Source organism: Mesoplodon densirostris, chromosome 5 (assembly GCF_025265405.1).
Source record: "Mesoplodon densirostris isolate mMesDen1 chromosome 5, mMesDen1 primary haplotype, whole genome shotgun sequence".
NCBI lineage: Eukaryota > Metazoa > Chordata > Mammalia > Artiodactyla > Ziphiidae > Mesoplodon > Mesoplodon densirostris.
This window is the reverse complement of record NC_082665.1, coordinates 124389119-124394893: the sequence shown is the minus strand read 5'-3', so window position 1 is coordinate 124394893 and position 5775 is coordinate 124389119. Positions and strand designations below refer to the sequence as shown.

Below are 5775 nucleotides of genomic sequence, written 5' to 3'. Positions count from 1 at the left end.
TCATTCTCAAATTAAATCTATTTTGATGCTCCATGTCATATCTGAATCAGCAGTTTTTAACTACTCGATATATCTTTAAATGCCAACAGACAAGTATAGCAGGTGTTTAATTGTGGTTTAAAGATCCACATTGTTCACATTTTACAATCACAATTAAAATTAAGCAATAACACCAAAGGAGTTCCGGTAGACAGCAATAATACTTACCCGTATAGTGAAACTGATAAGGATCCAGATATAATGATGCCCATTGTAGTAACCCTGTGGTGACTGATTGTTATTCTGCCGTTAGGAAACGACCAAGAAATACTTTATTTTTTTAGAATTATCAATTTGTTTCTAGGATATGTGAACAATGGAAACCTTAAGGGAGAATGCAATAGTTAGTGAGGTATTAAAACAGTTATATAACTAATAGAAACACTAAATCAACTTAGATATGCAGCAGTGTGTCATTTCCATTTTAATAAAAAAGTACATTATTCTCTTCCCGAAATTACAAAATTTTATTTTCTTTTTTTACTCCATGCCAACATACTTGGAAAGTTAAAAAGTCATAAATCTACAGTTTCTGGAATTGTCATTTATGTGATTCTCTAATCTTTAAAAAGATAAAAGAAAAACAGGCATTTTCATAAAACAATTGATTTGAAAAATTATTTGCATTCGCTGCTTGCAATTTTTTTCTTTGGGAGGTTGGGAGGGGGAGCACAGGGACTTATAAATAAAACACACTTGGTTTTCATAGCATCCCTGTATGCTGAGCGTTAAGATCTCTGGATGTGCCTGCTCAAATAGGCAGTGTGTGGAAATGCTTTATGGAGGGGAGCTTTCACATCCTTTGTGGTGCAGCCTGCGCGGTAACAAAGGCTCAGGCGGAAGGTCAGACTCTTGTTCAATTAAATCCAGGCACTAGCCAGATGGGAGACAGTAGAGAAACTGAGCCGGAAGGCAGCAGCAGCCTCTCACATTTGCAGGCCTGAGGTGCCTTGGAACTCCCAGTTCCAAAACTGAGCCGAGCTGGCCAGACGTTCCACCAAGAAATTTAGATGTGGGACTTCCCTGGTGGTCCAGTGGCTAAGACTCTGCGCTCGCAATGCAGGGGGCCCAGGTTCAATCCCTGGTCAGGGAACTAAGGCCCCACATGCCGCAACTAAGAGTTTCCATGCCACAACTAAAGATCCCACATGCTGCAACTAAAAAAGATCCTGCATGCCACAACTAAGACCCAGCGCAGCCAAATAAATTAATTAATTAATATTAAAAAAAGAAAGAAAGAAATTTAGATGCATGCATTTTTCTTCTCTGGAAACATAGAGACAAGCTTACCAGCAGGGGCTGCAGGATGGTTTCCAAGCACCCTTGACAATTCTCCTGAGTTTATTGCCTGAGTTGTTGTGAAAACCCTCCTACGGGGAAGAGCCAAAAGTAGCTGTTGAAAGACCTAGCTGTAGAACTGTAGGACTGCAAGATCGTTTGAGAAGAACTGAGCAAGAGGAAAAAGGTGAAAACTAGAAAGGAGCTTTGAATTCATCCAGGGCACTGAGTCTCACATTTCCACCAAAGTACCCCAGAACACTGGTCTCTGCCTTGCCTGCACCTTAGTATCCCGTGGAGCGCTTTTAAATATGTACATATATTGATACATATTTAAAATATATACATAGATTCCAGGCCAGTTGAAGCCAAATCCCTTGGGAACAGAGCCTGGGTGATTCTGACACACACACACATCACCAAGGAACTTGAGGGTGGATCCTCTTGTCTTAAAATTTGTGCACATTTTGTAATTTGACTCAATAAGGCATTTTTGTTTCATTAATTAGATAGGTTTTCTTTGCCACGAATATTCAAGTAAAATCAATGAACCAGGAAGGCATGCCATATGTCCCCTGTGACTTGCCCTGCACCTGAGAGTGTTACAAATGTCAGGGAAGCAAGGGTCTGACTCACTGCATAAATGAAGAAACTGAGGCTCAGAGAGGTAAAGTCCTTTGGGATTTCTGATGACACTCTACCATCTGCTCCTTTGTACCATATGTAAAGGGCAACTTAGTGATGAAATACTCTGGATTCTATTCAAAAGGACATAAGAAAATATGAAATGGCTGGAAAGTCTGATAAGAGAACCCAATAACAAAGGCAGTTACGATTTACTGAGCCCTGCTAAATATCAGAAATTTGCATATTCATGCATTCATTCAACAAATTTTATTGAATATTATTATAGGAAAAGCACTGATCTAGACAGCTGAGGATATAACAGATATTAACATGAGATGTGATCCCTGATTTCCTGGAACTTCAGGCTACTGGGGGAGACCAAGGTTAACCAAAAATCACAGTAATGAGGAAATAACTAGGACCTGTGATAAATGCTCTGTGGTTCCCTGAGAACAACAAGAAATATAATCTATGCAGGAGACTCAGGAAAGGAAGAGACCCCTGAGGTGAGAGCATGAAGGATGTAGTTCAACAAATGGTGGGAGATGACAGAGTAAGGAACAAGCATTCCTCACAGAGAGAACAGCATGTGCAAAAGTCCTGTGGTGAGAGAAAGCAAAGCACTTCAGAAGATGTGAGGGAGGGTTAGAGTGGCTGGAATAGAGAGAGCATGTAGAGCAGCAGACAGGAGAGGTAGGCAACAGCCAGGTCAATCTTTATAACCATCTTACATGGAGGATGTCTTGGTTCCAGGGTCTAAATAACACAATCCAAGGTCACATCACTAGTAAGTGGCTGAATGGAAATGAAGCAAATCTGCTTCCCTGAATTACCCCTTTTGCTGTCCTGCCACTGCTCATAAATGCTCAGAGGTTGCCTATTACACTTCCTGTGGATTTCATGCATCACATAGTGAGCACCAGGCTCAAGAGCTTAGTTGGCAGGGTCTGCCATTGCTGAATGGAGGACAAAGGAAGCTCATAGGACAAGACCCAGCTTGGCCTCTGAATGACCAAGAGTCAAAGAGCAGTGAAACAAAGAGAGAGAAGCTACAGAACAGCTGAGGCAGCCAGTGCCACCCTGAAATCTATGTGAAATGTTTATATTCTTACAAACGACTTCTTTGGTATTATTTTGTATTTTTTTTCTGCACCCCACAGAAAACTCAACTTTAAATGGTTTAAGCAATGAGGATAGTTTATTGTTTCACATAACACAAGTTCCAAAGGAGGAGAGCTCCAGGGATGATTTATTCTGAGGCTCAGTGAGACCATCAAGGACCAGTTCTTTTCTGCTCTACCGTCCTTAGCTTGTCTGCTTTGTCCTCATTGAGCTTCCATCATGGTCACAAGACGGTTGCCACAACTTAAGTTTCAACTGTAGACAGGACAACCACCAGCCAGACAAGGTCTGTTTCTTCCTTGTGGCTCTTTTTACAGAGTGAGGAAATATCTTTCCAAATGTCTCTGCACCAGCAGATTGATCCTCAGATCCCAGTAGTCAGAACTGGGTCCTATGCCCACCCCATGCCATTAACCATCTAGAGCAATGAAAAGACCACACAAGGTTTAGACTAATCAGGATTTATTCCCAAGCTGGGGATAGAGTCACCTGAAAGGCACTTATATGAACAAAACTGGAGTTCTTTCAGCAAAGAGGTAGGGAAATTTATTTGAGTTAAGGAACCAGTAGTATTGTTTCAACTCTACTTGACCTGATCAGAAGAAGTCCCACCCTCTGGGCAGCAGGAATTGAATGATTTCAGGTAGATGATGCCTTTAAGATCATTTAAAAATCAAAATGGAGTAACGTGGTTCAGGCATCCAAAATGGAGCCACATGGCCATTGTGGATGTGGTTTCTGACACATACCTGCATCACTGAGAACTTGAATTTTCTCTGAACTGTATCAAACTCAAGGACACCACCAGCCATTTTCAAAACAATATCTGCTAGTAGCTGCCAGCTGCAACCTTTAAGTTTCAAAGACTGCCACTGCCCCGTGACTATGTAATCATTTCAGACCCCAGTTAATCCTTGCTTAGCAAGCATCCTTACTTCTTGCCAGCTCCAATCCTAATTCTTTTTTAAAAAATTTTATTAAAGTATAGTTGATGTACAATGTTGTGTTAATTTCTGCTGTACAGCAAAGTGACTCAGTTATACATATATTTTTCATATTCTTTTTCATTATGGTTTATCACAGGATGTTGAATACAGTTCCTTGCACTATACAGTAGGACCTTGTTGTTTATCAATACTATATATACTTGTTCGCATTTGCTAATCCCAAGCTCCCAATCCATCCCCCACCCCCTACCACCTTGGCAACCACAACTCTGTTCTCTATATCTATGTGTCTGTTTTCATTTCATAGATATGTTCATTTGTGTTGCATTTTAGATTCCATATAAGTGGTATTATATGGCATTTGTCTTTCTCTTTCTGACTTACTTCACTTAGTATGATCATCTCTAGGTCCATCCATGTTGCTACAAATGGCATTATTTCATTCTTTTTTATGGCTGAGTAATACTCCATTGTGTATATGTACCACATCTTCTTTATCCATTCATCTGTCAATGAACATTTAGGTTGTTTCCATGCCTTGGCTATTGTAAATAGTGCTGCTATGAACATAGGGGTGCATGTATCTTTTTGAATTATAGTTATGTCTGGGTATATGCCCAGGAGTGGAATTGCTGGATCATATGGCAACTCTGTTTTTAGGTTTTTGAGGAACCTCCATACTGTTTTCCATAGTGGTTGCACAAATTTACATTGCCACCAACAGCGTAAGAAGGTTCCCTTTTCTCCACACCCTCTCCAGCATGTATTTGTAGACTTTTTAATGATGGTCATTCTGACTGGTGTGAGACAGCACCTCACTGTAGTTTTTATTTTCATTTCTCTAATAATTAGCAATGATGAGCATATTTTCATGTGCTTCTTGGCCATCTGTATGCCTTCAATTTTTTTTTTTTTTTTTTTTTTTTTTTGGCGGTACGTGGGCCTCTCACTCTTGTGGCCTCTCCCATTGCAGAGCACAGGCTCCAGATGCACAGGCTCAGTGGCCATGGCTCATGGGCCTAGCTGCTCTGTGGCATGTGGGATCCTCCCGAACCGGGGCACGAACCCATGTCCCCTGCATTGGCATGCAGACTCTCAACCACTGCGCCACCAGGGAAGCCCTGTATGTCTTCTTTGAAGAAATGTCTGTTTAGGTCCTCTGCCCATTTTTCAATTGGGTTGTTTGTTTTTTTGTTATTGAATTGTAAGAGCTGTTTGTATATTTTGGAAATTATGTCCTTGTTGGTCGCATCATTTGCAAATATTTTCTCCCAGTCTGTAGGTTGTCTTTTCATTTTGTTTATGGTTTCCTTTGCTGTGCAAAAGCTTGTAAGTTTGATTAGGTACCATTTGTTTATTTTTGCTTTTATTCCTATTGCCTTGGGAGACTGACCTAAGAAAACATTGGTACGATTTATGTCAGAGTATGTTTTGCCTATGTTCTCTTTCAGGAGTTTTATGGTGTCTTGTCTTATATTTAAGTCTTTATGCCATTTTGAGTTTATTTTTGTATATGGTGTGAGGGTGTTTTCTAGCTTCATTGATTGACATGCAGCTGTCCAACTTTCCCAGCACCACTTGCCTAAGAGACTATCTTTTCCCCACAGTATATTCTTGCCTCCTTTGTCAAAAATTAATTGTCCATAAGTTGTGGGTTTATATCTGGGCTCTCTATTCTGTTCCATTGATCCGTGTGTCTGTTTTTGTGCCAATACCATGCTGTTTTGATTACTGTAGCTTTGTAGGATTGTCTGAAGTCTGG

The 5775-nt window shown here is 40.4% G+C and overlaps 1 non-coding gene across 1 annotated transcript; it reads left to right on the top strand.

Moving 5' to 3' along the window:
- The first annotated feature begins 1059 nt into the window (after window positions 1-1059).
- TRNAA-CGC (transfer RNA alanine (anticodon CGC)) lies at window positions 1060-1132 on the top strand. The gene has a single exon. It is a non-coding gene; the product is annotated as a tRNA-Ala (tRNA).
- The last annotated feature ends 4643 nt before the right edge of the window (window positions 1133-5775 follow it).